This window comes from Prinia subflava, chromosome 4, assembly GCF_021018805.1.
Source record: "Prinia subflava isolate CZ2003 ecotype Zambia chromosome 4, Cam_Psub_1.2, whole genome shotgun sequence".
NCBI lineage: Eukaryota > Metazoa > Chordata > Aves > Passeriformes > Cisticolidae > Prinia > Prinia subflava.
In genome coordinates, this window is record NC_086250.1 from 16786551 (window position 1) to 16802742 (window position 16192).

At 39.8% G+C, this 16192-nt stretch overlaps 1 protein-coding gene across 2 annotated transcripts in view; it reads right to left on the reverse strand.

The window, feature by feature from the left end:
• KIAA1549 (KIAA1549 ortholog) overlaps positions 1-16192 on the reverse strand; it is a 141405-nt gene that overhangs the window by 75797 nt on the left and 49416 nt on the right. The window lies entirely within an intron of this gene.

A 16192-nucleotide genomic window follows, 5' to 3' on the forward strand; every position in this document is an offset into this window, starting at 1 on the left:
GAGCATTAGTGATACGCCATTAATAATACAAATTAGTGTTTTCTGTCAACTCCACAGAACAGTGCACCACTTGAATAGCGCTTGTCAGGACTGAGCGTGCCGCTCAGGGAGAGCAGATGGGACGCGTGGCAGATGTGTTTGGGAGCAGCCAGACAGCCCACAAAGAGGCAGGAAAAGCAAAGATAAAAAGGAAGGAGGAGAAGGCACACCATGGCATGACAATCGACCTCATCAGTGCAGAGTGGCCGATCTGGCTGCACCGTGGGACAAAGGCAGCAGACAGACTGCACATGTTCTGGTGCGTCTCAATGCCATGGCTGCACAAAGCCATTGATGGGTATCAACGCTGACTTGTTTGTTTGCACAGCTGTTACTGTCGGGACGGTTCCCCCGTTCCGTTCAGAGGCAACAGTGACGGGCTCACAGACAAGCCAAACTCTGCCAGGCCGATAACATTATGAAAAAGAATAGCCAGCTTAGGGAACAAAGCTGTGATCCCAAGCTACAGCAAAGGGGAGGAAAGGCGAGCACTAGTGGCAGGGGCCACAGATGGGACCAGCACAATGCCACAGCTCAGACAAAGACATTGGGACATGGGAGGGGCAATAACAGGAAATCTGCTGGTGGCCTTTGGGTGGCAAGCTCTCTGCTGCTCCTGCTGCCCCCCAAAACTAGTAGGAGCCACAAGCAATTCACAAATAATGAAACCTGTCACTGAAGAGAGCAGCCCCTGAAACTGCCAAATCCATATTTACAGAAGCACAGCCGTGCCCCACTAAGGCTGCTGCAGATACACGTGAATTTGGGAAGGACAGAACTTTCTCACAACTACAGCAAAGGACTGCTGCAGTCCACAGACTTCTTCAGTGACAAAAATATACCAGATCTGTGTGCCAGAAAACTACAGAAGTTCATAAACCAAGAACTAGACTAGTCATTTTTCCAGAAAGCAATTGGAGGGATGCAGATTGGATCCTTCTTGTAGCTGCAGTGCTAAAAAGTAAAGTCTGTTCTATAATCTGTAATAAAGAAAAGAAAGTTTAAATATGTTTGTAATAATATACATGTATACTGATACGCTTTTCTATTTTCTTCATTTGTTACAAATATACTTCTATGTATTTTTTTAAATGCAGGATCCAGATGTAATCTCACCTCTGCCACTGATGTCTCATGTGACTTCAAAAAAGTTGCATCTCTTTTCTGCACTCTGCTACTGTACACTACCACAATTCCCAGTATTTATTAAAAAGTCAGCAATTCTCTATATTATCAAGATGTTAAATCACTGACAGGTACAAACACAGGAAATCTCAACTTGTAATAAAAATTAAACCTTAACCATTGAACCAATAAGTTTATTGTATTATTTTTTGAGAAACTAAGTTATGACTAATAAAGTTTGCAAACAACAGAAAATGCCAGCAGACTAGCAGCAAAACAGTTCAAAACATGTATCACTTAAAAAAAAAATCTTCTGTGTACTAACACAATGACCAACAAAATTAAATTTTAGTAGCTATATATTTCAGGCAAGGAGAAAAACTGCTCTTTTATCACTGCCCATTGTTTCAAACAGATGCATTTTGGATAGAAAGGCAATCAATACTACATACATTCCAAATATTATGGTAAAATTCCTGACTAACTACATTACAGCAGCTCCCAAATCATTAAAATTAAAGCTAAGAGCTCATGAGAAATATTCACCACTTGAAACATTTCCCTGATTATGGGATGGAGCAGCATATCCCATTTAAGGGAAGCTTTTGATAACACATATTTTAACTTTTTTTTCAAGAAATGGGAAGTAGGAAATTGAATGCAGCATAGGACTCAAGACCACCAAGGGTAGAAAGAACGATAGATGCAGATGTATCTGAAAAAAAATCCTAACTCTTCCTCCTACAGCTTAACACTTAATAACTTCCTAATTTATTTAACAGCTTCCACCAAAAGAGCTTGTATGCACTAGGTCATTGCAAAAAAATTATGTGGTTCCTTTGTGTAAGCCCCTAACTAAATTTCTTAGGTGTCTGGCGTGTAGGAAAATACCAGTCACAGAAGCATGTACAGACAAAAAGCTGTCTGCTTTCTTCTCTGAGAGGCATTAAGCATGGATTGAACAGTGACAATAATTACCCTTGGCACACAAAAGCCAGGGAGAGGAGGGGATGGGAGCCTGAACTGCCCCTCCATTCCCAAGCTCCAGTTCACAGCTCCTCTGAGCTGCTCCCTGCAGATTTTGGAAGGTTCTCTTCCCTGGCACATATGCTGCAGCCCTGCCCAGTGCACCCTCAGGGCAGCAAGGCACACAAACCATACAAAGTCCCAACAGTTCTTCCTCAAAAATGTTGATTTTCTTATTGTAAAAGAATCTCTCATCATTTACCAGATGCACATATGAATTTTAACTAATTAAGCTGCTTGTACCACCTGAAAGGCTAAAAGAAAGAGAATGTGATGAAATATTATGCTGTCTCAGCCCTCTTTCTCACTGCAGTTGATGAAAAAATTTCATACCAGAAAAATCTGTATTATGAGGAAAGTAATTGTTACGAGGAAGCAGCAGGCACAGTGAGCGCCTAGGTACACACATGGTCACTTTTACATATTTCAGGTTTGAATATGTAATCAAAAAGAAGAGTAACATCTTAAAGTCATTCTTCACCCACAAGCACAGCTGTGGAGCAGCTGCTGCCCAGGTGCAAGTAGACAAGAACCTCCCGCTGCTGCACAGCAAATAAGCACAAGCTTCCATCTCTGTATGAGGAGAAAACATATGCCAAAGCACAAAGGGGCCAAGACAAACCTGTGCCTGCTGGCCAGCAGAGCTATGAAGGCTTTGTAAAGAGTTTTAGTAGAAGGCCATCTAACTCCAGTCAAAAAATATACCATGAAATCCTCATCAACTCCTGTGTTTGGCAACCAATACCAATGCACCTGTAATACCAGGCACTGGCCTTGACATTTTCTTCCTTCTCCAACTTTAAAGCCACCCTCAAAACTTCCTTTAGGACGTTTGCTGGTAACCAGCACATTAAAGACCTTCAGGCAGTCTGAGATTCCAACTTCCAATGCATGGCTGAGGGAAGAGCTCAGGAGAAAACTTCTGATCTATGCTCTGATCCAGGAATCTTCTTAACATATCCACTGCTGAAACAGAACAGGACCCCGTAGTAGTTTACGGTAAATGGTAGACTAAAAGAAAGAGCCCACAGTTTCTCTTTATTTTATACCACTGTAACATATTCTGTTTTGCATCAAAGAGATCAAAAACCGTGCAACCCAAGGAAAGCTTTCCTTTACAAAGGGTAACAAGCGGACCGTGATATTGGGCACTAGGGGCAGGAGAACGCGCCAGGAGAGGGTCAGAGTGAGCCATCCCAGCATCCACTTCATAAACACAAGCACAAAACCAGATCCACCTTCCAAACATTATTACAACATTTGGGAAACCATGACTCAGCTAAGAAGTGGGCTGGGAACAAAGCCCATGCACAGAACAGTTTGTTATGCCTACACAACACCTGCAAACCCCAAGGATACAGAAATCCTCACTTGCGGAACTGCATGAAGCTCTGACAGCACCAATATGCCTCGAGCTGACAGTCCCTCTCTAGAACTCCTCTGAAGCAAATCAGCCGTGTTTTCACACCCTCTCCAATGTATCAGAGGGGAGAAAAGTAGATGTTTCATGACACAGAAGGTTCCATGGCCACTGTGCCTTCCTGCAGACCGTCACCCACAGCTGAGGAAAGTGGTGGCCTCGTGCAGAGCTCGGTGCTCTAACATGACCGGCTGTCTGGCCACGCACACACAGGCACAGAAACTGCAGAGCAGATCCCAGTTCAAAGTGTAGCTTTTGCTGGGAGCGTTCACGCTTTTTTTGGCACTTAGTTGTACGTGACATCATTGTGTGGGAAGCCATATGTTAGAGATAAAGTACACACAAACTTGAATTGACTTTACAAATGTTAATTCTAAGAAAAACTCTCATCAGATTTGCTCATCGAGATAACCAGGTCACATTTTTAAAATGGGAAAGCTTTCCTTTCCCCCATTTCCTTTTTTTTTTTTTTTCTTTTTTAATTGCTCTCTGCACAGCAACTTGATTTTTAGTCTCTAAGCAGCCAGTGTCAGTTTTCATCCAACTGAATGACTAGTGAAAAGCTTTATGTTTATACTCAATTCTGCGGTGTCCACCAAAATGCAGATCCTGGAAGCTTTTGAAAAGACCAATTAAATTTCTATTAGCCTCTTTTTTAGTGCAGATGACAGATCAGTGAATGGCATTTTGCACACAAGCAAAAAATACATCCTTAAAACAAAGTGATTTTACTTCTTACACTGCATTATCACTATAAAATCTCTACAAGCAGTGAAGTGACAGAGAGCCTGAAGACAAGAGTAACTGTATAATTAAAACAGAACATAGGCTGTATCCTAGAAACCCAGTTATCCATGGGGACTCTCTTCATTGACACATATCCTTAACTGTGCTGTGCTACCGACAGAGGAAAAATACCCTTGACTGAGCTTTAAGTTGCTCAGGTCAGCAGGCTCGCTGCTCCAAAATCCTGTTACTTCAAGGAATAAATGGAAGTCCCAACCTGCAACACCTAAAAGCAGCTCCTATGAGAGGCTAATTCACAAGGCTTCCGCTACAGACACAAAAGCATGATGAAAAATCCGAAGATGAGATTTTCAGCTGGCAGGGTACCATCACTCTGTATTGAACTCAGAACAACAACTTCATTGCTCCAGGGCCAGATCGCAACAATATGCCTGTACATGCTTAATTTTTCAAACAGTTGTATATGAATAAGCAAATAATACCAAAAATCTCCTGCACAGTCGGATATGAAGGCATTTAGTGGTACTCGCAGCATGTATCACTTGGCAAATCAAGGCAGATGAGAGAGAATCTGTCAACGCATTTTCACAGGAAAAGGAGATTTCAAAGAAAAGCTGGGAAAGAGAGCAGAACAGTCCCAGCTATCCCAGCCTTTGAGGCTGAAAATAAGCGTTTCACCAAAAGAGTGCTGAAAACACGGAAAGAAAAGGGACATTCAAAGAGATGGAACAGAAATTCAAGAAGTATTCATGTACATTTAAGTAGAGGTTACCTAAGCTTTTTCTTTTCAATGTGCAATTGTTATTGACCTTGACCTCACTAGAAAAAAGAAATTAAAAGACATCAAAAAACTGTAATAAACAGAGCAACTGCATAACACCAAAAATCAAGCTTCCGTCACAATTCATACCCATAGAACTTCCAGAAGACAATTTCCTGGCAAAATTACTAGAAAAGAAGAAAAGAAAGCAACAAAAGTATTATTTCAAACAATACAACTCATACAAAAAGTTAACCAAAACAAACAAAAATGACCTTATTTACAGGCTGTCAAGCTTCGGCATCCATGTACAACATAGACAAATTCAATGCAGACATCTTTATTAGCGATTCTGGAACTGTACTGGCTTTAAGAATAATTATAGTACCAAGCAGTAAGTTTTCCTGTGCAAGTTATCTCAAGATTTAGCAACTCATTCTCATTTTTAATCCTTTTCTCCTTAGCAACATACTCAAAAGATGACAAGTAAAGAAACTGCAGTAGCTCGCATCTGAAGAGAAACGAAACTTGCCCAAAGCCTTTTCTTCCGCGTCCTTAATGCAATCCAACAGCCCTAATCAGTGCTGTCAGAGCACTCTGCTGGAAACAGGTTATTCTGAGCCACTGCTGCCTAAGCTTCCAGACCTGGGACCAAATTCATCAACACTGCCAGCTCTGCCAGCTCCAACCAGGTTAGACCCTCTTTTCCCAGTACAGAAGTTGGTGAAGCTGTGACACTACCAGATACCCAGGATTCTAAGGTGTGAGTCTTCTGTTTCTTAGTACTCTTATTTGCTTTAGAGTTGTGTGGCACTCCAAACTTAGCATAAAGAAGACACTGAAGTCTCCAAGGCATGGCAATAAGACTATCCTTTAATAAGAACTACAGTTTCTCCATGGCCCTAGAAACTTCATAGCCTTAGTAAACAACAGGAAAAAAAAAAAAGAGTAAACGTTATGTTACTAAGAGTAGCAGAAATAAACCATAAAAGTATCTGCTGGAGGAAAAAATGAATATACAGATAATCCAAACAGAGAATCTAAGCACAGATCACATATTTCTTACTAGAATATGTACAGAAGAACCAGGAGGGTAACAAAACAACTGTCAAGAGAAGTATATGGGAGAGGAAAGCATTTCACAGTCCTACTTTATGGGGCAATCTGCTCACAGCATGTTTTACAGGAACAGTATCTCTTCAGGAACACCACAAAGTAAAACTTTCTAATTCATATATTTGGAAATACCACAAAAACAACAATAAAAAGGCCGGCAAGGAATCTCCTCTTACCAAAACTTAGTGAGAAACAATCTTGGGCAACAGATCCATTCATGTGCCTTTCTCAGGCAAGACTACCAGCAGAGCAACTGAAACACATTTCAGAACAACTGAGCATTAAAAAAACCAAGAAGCCACAGCACAGCTTGGAGAAAATGTTCGTGTTATATCTTGCATTTGTTACAGGCATGCCTTAAAGCAGCAAGGAGAAAAAAAAAGTAGGTAAGGCATCATGCACAGGTGGATAAAAACAGCCAGACTGACACATTCAGTAACAATCACTGCACACTTGTCACCTTGGCTGATGACAACTACTGAAGATCCTGTAGTACAGCACCATGTTAGCTTGGCTGAGAATCATTACCAAAGCAAATGATGACACTAAGAAATGATCCTTTTAAGTCCTTAACAGGACCTTTCCTGGCCCTTACGCCCCCTGGGTCATCTCATCCCTCCACTTCTCTACTGTGCAAGACTGCATAAGGTTCCAAACTCCATTAAAGCTACAAATATGGGACAGTGAGGGCTGTAAATTGCAGCACACACTGATCAAGCACAGGTCCACAGGCACCACTCCATGTACCGCACATGGCAGTTCTTGAAAAAACTCTCTGCTGAAAAAAATCTGGACCAGGTTTAGAAGCTACTCAGGTGAATCTCACATCTGGTTAAAAGCACCCTGATTCACATGCACACTGGAGAAACCAACTGAGAGGCAGGGCTGAGATGCATTCTGGCCGCACAGTCTCTAAGACAAAGACAAGTAAAAAGAATAATATCCAGAACAGTAAGCATGGGTGTCATGAGAAGAACAGGCTTCTCTTGAATTCAGACCTTGGTATTTGTTTTGACACAATCTGACCTACATTTTAGGACAACCTAAAAGTTTAAACTAATGAAGTGTGATGAGTTCCTTTGTTATGTGGGACCCCTCAGGACAGTACACAATGTTTTTAGAAGTCAAAATACATACACCTTAGATTCCAAAGAAATTTAGAACTCTGGGGTTTTTTCTGTTTATGATGTGGTCAACCTATCTAATTCTATCTATCTACCTAAAAAAAATTATAATATTGTCACATTGAACCTGGTGAAGTACCAGGTTCCTTTCATATGTGGCACACGTCATTTAGAAGTTGAAACAGCTACCCATTGGATTCTAAACTGAATTTAAAAGTTGAGGCCTGATGTCACAAACAGCTACAACCTTTCTACTTTAAAAATATCACTCCATTGAAACTGAGGCTGCCAGTGTTCTCCATGAGGTACCACACATTTAAAGCATTTCCCTTCCCTTTCCAAAATTTTCCCAGAGGAAGGAAGTAAATTCAGTTACATCTGTAATGAGACACAACTGTGGGAAAGCAAAAGTTCAGTTTGATGGGGAATAATGACCTGAGTTTCAAGAATAAGAACACAAAGTAGAGACAAGACTTATGCCCATTTTATAATTTGCAAATAGATATGATTTTCCAAGATAAAGAACAGATCCCTTTCTGATGACAAACAGAGCCATTCTACTTTACTGCATGCTTAGTACAATTTAAAATAATTGGAGGATTCTTCTGTTGATTTTTCAAAAAAATGGGCTAATCAACACGTCTCCAAACAAAAATTAAATTAAAATGACTGTACATATTATTAACTTCTTCCACTTTTATCCAAGATAATGTTAAAATACACAGTATCACTGGATAGGGAAGTAACACTGATCTGGTAATTTCCATTGTGCATCAGTCCTAAGAATCTTACTGTTCAGAAGAGTCCTGTTTGAACCTGGAATGGGTTCAAAAGAAAGAGGAAAAATACACTCATGTTCTCTAGTAAGTCATCAGTTGTTTGTGATGGAGTGTTTACAATGTACATAGATGCCCTTTCACATACCCCTTAGAAAGCTGGAAAATCCATACCTGCCTTAAAGGACAGACAGAGGCTGCTAAAGGAGAGCACATCAGGCAAAACCAAACATTCTCTTAAGAGCCAACCCCAGCTCCTGTACATTGGGGTCCTTCCTCCTTCTTAGGTGGAAGGGCTAAATCAAAGAACCTTGTTGACTGTTGATGCATTTTTTTCTAATGAGCTAATCCCAAGTAATAATATTACACATAGTAACTATATGCCCACACCTTAGGAACCACCAGAAGTGCTGAGACACCCCAATGAAATTTTTTGAAGCAACAACTTCAAATATAGTTATATAAATAAAATTATCTCATGAGGAAATACTTTTCTATGGAGAAGAGCAGCCACAACCAATAAAGTCTTCTGTATGAAGCTGATTTCAATTATTTAAAAGGCTGTACCATGCATACAGCTACTTTTTTCCCCTTACCAAACTTGGCTTTTCACAAGTCACAATGCCTAAGTGTCCATATTCAAAAAAGGCCAGTGTTTATGGATCACAGCACACATACTCTGTACTATGGCCTGTATAGTAAAACTAACATAAATCTTTTATCTATGCTAAAGGAAAGCAGGTCAGTCTTACACAAGGTATGAGCTATAATTTACTCTATTTCATTCCCTGTGCTTTCAATTCCTCCCACAACAAACAGTCACTTGGGAGTGGACATTTAGCCTAATTACCTTTAACTGTGGTATTTTCTCTTGCTATAAATTGACCTAATATAGAGACTGGCACAAGTATAGTTACCACAAACTTAAGACATCATTTCTCCACTCCCTGGATATAAAAAAAGAAAACACTTCAGCAAGGGTTTTTCCCCAAAGAATAAATTGAATAAATTATTGTGAAAACACAGAGAAGTTTCTATATTCTTTTAAAGTGGACCAGATGGGGCTCAAAATGGTCTAGAGAAAAGACTTCAGAATACATGAGTTTGGTTATCCTCTGCTTTTAACCTTGCACAGGTATTCACACATCTGTCAAGTGCTGTTATCCTAACCTGGGGAAGTTTGCACATAGAACTTCAACTACACAGAGAATTCAATTCATTAACTAATAGTGGACTTATCCAGGAAAGGATGTGGTACAGATAGAATCTGCTAATTAAAATAAAAAGAGAAAAAGCCCTGCAAGTAGGATAGTTCGAGCTTTGCTTTCAAATGCACGATATTTAAACATTTCCATTTGCAATGATCTGAACCTTATTCAAAATTTGGAGTAAAAATTTTCTTTCCTGTGCAGATTTTCTCCTGCAGGGCCAACATTCCATGGCATCCACTACAGTGGTACAACTCAAAGCCCTTTGAGTGCTTTAGGAAACTGTCTCTCATCCAGCTGACTGCACAAGAGTCTTCAGGATGGGATACAAACCCAAGTGGGTAGTCTCATGCTATGATACTAGAAAAGGAGTTAAATGAGCTTTTGGTGTGACTTTGTCTGGTTTTAGATGCTGCACTTAAGAAAAAATATGGTATGATTATTGAAGAATCCAAAGAAAAGTACAAGAGTGGAGGGACGGAGGTGCTCCAGTGAGTAAACAACCGGGATAAAGTTGGGATTATTCATCCTAAAAGAAAAGTTATTAGAGTCTAAAGAGAAGGTGCAGAATAGAACATGCCAATTGTTTTCAAGCTTATGTAAAATAATAGAAAGGAGGAATAACCTCTTTTCCACACCTATACTGGACAGCTCAGCAATTTACTGATAGCCATGAGGATGTTTTCCAAAGGTCACTGTGTTGGAAAGGATTGCTCCAGATAGCCCAGGAGCCTCCATCATTACAGGTCTTTAAGAACAGTTAGAACGACCACATCAGGAATCATAGCTGACTCTTGCTTTAAGACTTTTTTCAAACCTATTTCCTCTGATCTAGGCTGTTCAGATGCACTGTAGACAGAAATCAATGCCACATTTTGAAGTTGTATGGCTGAACATTATGTCCAGTTTCTTAAAACAAAGCAAAACCTGTTTAAAACAAAATGAACCAATTGGATATGCTTATGAACATCTAAACCTTCCTGCTACATGAGAAAGGAACTTCTCCATGATATGTGAAACCAAATATCTTATATATAGTGAGATATATAGGTATAGATACAAATATATACATATTCACCATAAACATGAGGTTGCCAAGGAAAAGGTAAACTAACACACTTAAAGGTATGCTGAACAGGAATTTCAATTAGTGATTATAGGGAATTCCCTAATCCTAACTGGCAATTAGTTGCCTGTGGGTAGTAAGCAAAGTGCATGGAACTGTAAGAGCAACAGAACAATACGCTCTGTATTCAGCTGGATAAAAGCATATACAAACAACTTCACACCACTGAGGAGTTGGCAGTGAAAGGGACCAGTGTTTGAAAGCAGTATGTGTAGGATTTAGTCACCAGTTGTGCATCCTTTGTGGTGAATGTGTTATTTACAGCATCTCTAAACAACCACAGAAACTCATTATAGAAGCACAACTTGTCTAGCTGTGCTGTCAGGGACCTTTCTCAAGTGAGGCAAGCCTCCAAATTTTCTTTCTTGCCTTCCCAAGCATTGCCCATTCCCTTTCAAAGGCCACACTGTTCAGTCCTTGATTATAACTGGAATAAAAAGTCAAATGTTATGAAAGGCACAAATAAACCAAGCAGCTTTTCCACCTGTAAGCAAATCACAGCTGATGTTCAGCTCCCCAAAATTTGTTTCCACATCCTCTTGCAACCATGAGAAGGAGAAAGAAATTATTACCAGTTTCTTAGTTACAACCACAAACATTTTAAAAGTATTCAGTACAAACCTTCATACAATTGTAAAGTCAAAAAAGTCATCCCCATCACAAACATACCAGTCTTTACTTCGTGAGGCTATTTCACCCTCTCTTTCCTTCCCCTGCTGCTTCCCACAATACCTACAGCAAGGATGAAATCAAAGTAATGACAAATGTATTTTGAGCTGCTTTGGACTCCTACAGACAGCAAAGTTTCTGCAGCAGCCTAGACTGTGGTTATCCTCAGCTGCACTCCCACGACCTGCTTGGGCCTCCAAAACTACACACATTTTAACAACTAGTGCTCCCTGCTAACTGAGATTAAGAGCACACAACAGTTCCTGCTGCTGTGGAATGCTTCCAATTCCTATCATTGCTGACAAAAATGGTGTGAGATAATTTTCCAAGCGTATAGTGCATACTGCACTGAAAGCCTTCCCCCTCCCTCCCCCCCATCAAACTTATACAATATGATGCTTCCACCTGAAAAACTCAGATGAAAAACGGGCATGGACAGTTACACTTCTGTGCTGTAGGGTCAAGGCTCTGGCACCTGCAGCAGTAGTGGTTATTTGGTTATTTCAGCCTCAGCTGGGAAGGCAAGAGAGGCTGCTCTTTATGTGGAAGTAAAACTGGAAGAAAATCTATACATGTCTTGCCCTTGGAGATAGAGCTGTTCTAACATTGCCATCCTAGGATCAAAGAAGTGTGGTTTGCCCTCTCCAGTACAATACATTGTCCCCCAACAGGCAGAATAATTAAAATGGGAACCCTTGGCAATGCTTCAAGGTATAGCAGGTGAATGACATTTTGCTGTTACTTGCTGCTTTGTGGCAGCACGTACAGGGCCCCAACAGGATTCCAGACTCCAGGCCTTGGCAATACCTGTTCCATGAAAAACAACTTCATGAAAATTACACTAAGCACTGCTAGGAGTTTTGTCTCAGTCATAATATCATAAATTTATTCTGAACTACTGAAACTAGACCCAAAAGATTTTTTTTCTCTAGCTTCTTACTCTCCCTCCTTGTAAAGTTAACTACCTGGCACCATTTCAATTTGAGATGATCCTAGATTTTATTCATTCACACACATATTCATTCTTTATTAATTAGGATTTGGAAAAAGCTAAAAGCAAATGGCCACGTAAGCTTTCTACAGATTCAACAGTAACATCTGAGATTACTTCCGGCATATTTTCCATTCTGGCCCACCAGATCATTAAATCATCTAACCCACAAGTGGTTTTGCTTATTATTTCCTTAAAATGAATGACATTAAAAGACCAGAATACTCAGTACCAAACTCAACTGGGGACATAAGCAGTGAAGTTTCTATCCAAGAAAACTTCATTCATAAATAAATAACCAGGTCTAGTATACATTTCAGTCAAATCACAACCTGCTTAATAAAGAAACAACCATTTAGAAAACCAGCCATATTACCACAAGTATTTACAAAGCCAGAGTACCATCATATTCACAGGCAGCTATGCCACTAAAGCACCCATTCAGCTTCTAAAAAGCTTCCTTGAGACCCTCAAGGTCCAGACACACCCATAATTACCCCTACAATTTTCTTATGTTCTCAGAAGTTTTGCTAACACTAGTTGTCCAAAAAAAAAACCATTAAAAAAACTATCCCGTCTCTTGCAGCACTAACTCAAAAAAACAGTAACCACACTTTGTGGTAAAGGACCAGTTATCCCCTTAAGAGGCAGGAGAAAAATGTTGATGCTCAATGCACTACCTGCAGTTGCCTGTTCTAGTTTTAGTAGTTTCCATGTCAAGAGACATGGGATGTGGCTTCCTGTTTGCCAGGTCTCTGAAATGTTACATTAGACAAACCATCATGAGGATGAATGTAAATAGAAGATGTCTCATCCCATGAAAATATGAACATCTAAAGGTCTTGAAAAAAAACAGGTGAAAAGAACATTAAACATATATATATATATTTAACATATATATATATAAGCTCTAGTATATATACACATAATAAATCAATATATGTATGTTCCAGGTCCTTTCTAAGGGTCCTCCCTCCTACACAGCTGAGCTTAAAGCTGTGATCTTTCCCAATTTCATAGCCTGAGACTCAGCTCTTATTTCAGTAATACTTTCACTCTGTCTTCACACAAGAGATCAAAGTACAGGAAATCACATAACACTCATATCCAAGCTGCTATGCTTTCATGGAGACTTAAATCCTCACATCCATCTCTTTTCTCCCTCCAGTTCCCAATTTTCACTCAGCAACTTAAGATGAAGATCTTAATATTCTTGTGAAGATTTATAACATCCTAACCTACCTGAAAAAATTCTAAGGGCCTTTGGCATAGTAAATGAAATGATCACCTTAAGGAAGGCTACAAGAAAATCAGCCAGCAATAACAATCAAAGGCACGTAAACAAAGTGTGCTACTCCTCCTGTCAGAAGGCAGCACTGGAAATGGGCAATTTGAGGAACGTGATTCCCAGCCCAGTCTCTGGGAGATAACTGCAGAAGCCTCCTTTGCAGATCTAACAGCTGCCAATGATGCACAGACTATAATCCAAAAATCATCATACTAGGCCTGCTTTCCTAGGCAAGTATGGAGTAAGTCATTCTACTTCTGCCTTCTCCAATAACTTCTGAATCCAACAGCCAATTCAAAATATACTCAACAGAAGTCTAAAAACTCAGAAATAACCACTTTCATATTTCATGAACATAAGCATCTGAGATGAGGAAAGTATAAATTAATCATTCATCTGCCCTTCTCTCCACTGAGTGAGGCTCAGGCAGAAATCTCGCTTTTAAGATGCCTTTTGGGAGCAGCTGGCTAGCAAACTTGCATATCCACAGTTCTGCACATAGCATCACATGCACTGTTTGCTGCTCAGTTCAAATATCTCTTTGACACTGATCTGCTGTGACTGCCCTGGTTGGACAGAGATAAAGAGAGGAGAGGGAAACAGAACACCAGTGTCAGAGTATTGGGATTCATAAATTCTATTCATCATGGAATATATTTATTTGACATCACAGTGCATTCCCATCCACCCACCTAGTTCTGTCCTGCACAGAAATCCCAAACCACCTCGTCACGACAGTTTCTCAATTGGCTGCACAGAACACGGAACTTAATAATTTCAGAAAATGAATCCTACTTCCAAGTTACTTCAGCACATGGTTCAAGCAGCCAAACTTTTCCTGAGTCAAAGCTCAACCTGGCAAACAATCAAGAATTGGTTGGTTGGAAAAGATTTTTAAGATTAAGTCAAACCATTAACCTAACAGTGTCAAGTCCACCAATAAACCAGGTCCTTATGTGCCACACCTACATGCATTTCAAGTACCTCCACAGATGGTGACTCAACAGCTTCCCTGAGCAGCCTGTTCCAGAGCTTGACAACCCTTTCAATTAAGTAATTCTTCCTAATATCTAATCTGAATTTTCCCCGGCGCCACTTGAATCCACCATTTCCTCTTGTCCTGTCACGTGTTACCTGTGAGAGGAGACAAAGCGATAAGGTGCCTCTTTTCTCCAGGCTAAATATCTCCAGTTCCTTCAGCTGTTCATCATAAAACTTCTGCTCCAGCCCCTACTCCAGCTTCACTGTGCCTCTATGGAGGGGTTCAAGGTCTTTTTAGTTGAGAGGTTTATTCCCAAAATCAGTCCATTCAGGACAGGTGTAAGAAGAAAAACTGCAGAGGTTCAACCTATGGTGTTTGGCAACCAGGGCTGCCAAAGCCAAATGCCCAACAAAAACAATGGGTGTTCACTCAGTGAGAAAAGAGAGAATCTTGTTTTCCCCAAATAATTATTTGTTAGGTAAGTGAAAAGATTAAAACAAATTGCTTGACAACAATGATGATGATATTATGAAATTGTTACATTATTTCAATTCTGACTGCTGTTCCCATTACAGAAAGAACCCACATGAAATTATGGCAGTCCTACAGCAAATTCCACTACTCGAAACCAAAATTTTCATTGAAAATTACAGTATTTGATAGTCCCCTCTTCCACTAAAACTAATTCCTGTATCTCTGAGAAATCTGCCCTTTTTAAAATCCGGTTTCCAGCTCTAAATACTGCAAAAACTCAACAGTAAGCATGGTTTCTTTCTTGGTTTAATAGAGGAGCAGTAATACATAGCTCCAGCATGGCCTACACTTCAGTCTGCAGCTTGAAATCCCCTGAAGATTGATGTCCTTTCTCCTTCTTATTGAATGTTTTGTTTGCTTCACAAAATAAATAATTCAATTAGTACAACAATGCAAAATTAGCATCCTACGTGACATGGATAAAAGAAAATCAATTGGAGAGGAGTATGGTTATAAACTAAAACTAAAGTAGACTGAACTACAAGCGTAACTTAGACTGAGGGCTGGAGTTACAACAAGGTAGATGCTCTCTTCAAGATTTACAGAGATCATGAGTCAGATTTAAGTAATAACTGGGAATTGTATACGTCACTTTGCACTAGTCAGAGCACTGAATTCAGCATCACTTAGGATAGGAGGATAGAGAATATGCATCTTCATTACTCTCCAAAGCCTTCTGGCTCTAATTTATGTGCACAATTAAATTCTGTGTATGTTAATGCATTTAAGTTATTTAATAATTTGACTTGGAAAATCTGTAATTAGGCTTAGCAGTCCTCATTGGAGAATTGTTATTTCTGGATACTTAAAGCAGCACTGTATTATTTGCACATTTGGAATCTAGTCAGTCCTCTCAGCATCTAAGGATTAGAAATTTTACTCCTATTTCCAAACCATAAGCTAAATTCTGCACAATCTGTTACTGTATCTTGATAAATAATAGAATAATTTTGTTTAGAAAAGACCTCCAAAATCATTGACTCCCACCATTACCCAACACTGCCAAGTCCATCACTAAACCACAGCCCTAAGTGCCACATTCACATGGTTTTATCACTTCCAGAAAGGGCAACTCCACCACTTGCCTGGGTAGCCTGTTCCAATGGCTGACCATTTTTTCATTAGGAATTTTTTTTTCAGTATCCAATTTAAGTTTCCTCTGGCACTATTTGAAGCTATTTCCTCTTGTCCTACCACTTGTTACCTGGGAGAACAGACTGACCCCCATCCCACTACAATCTCCTTTCAGGTGGTTGTAGAC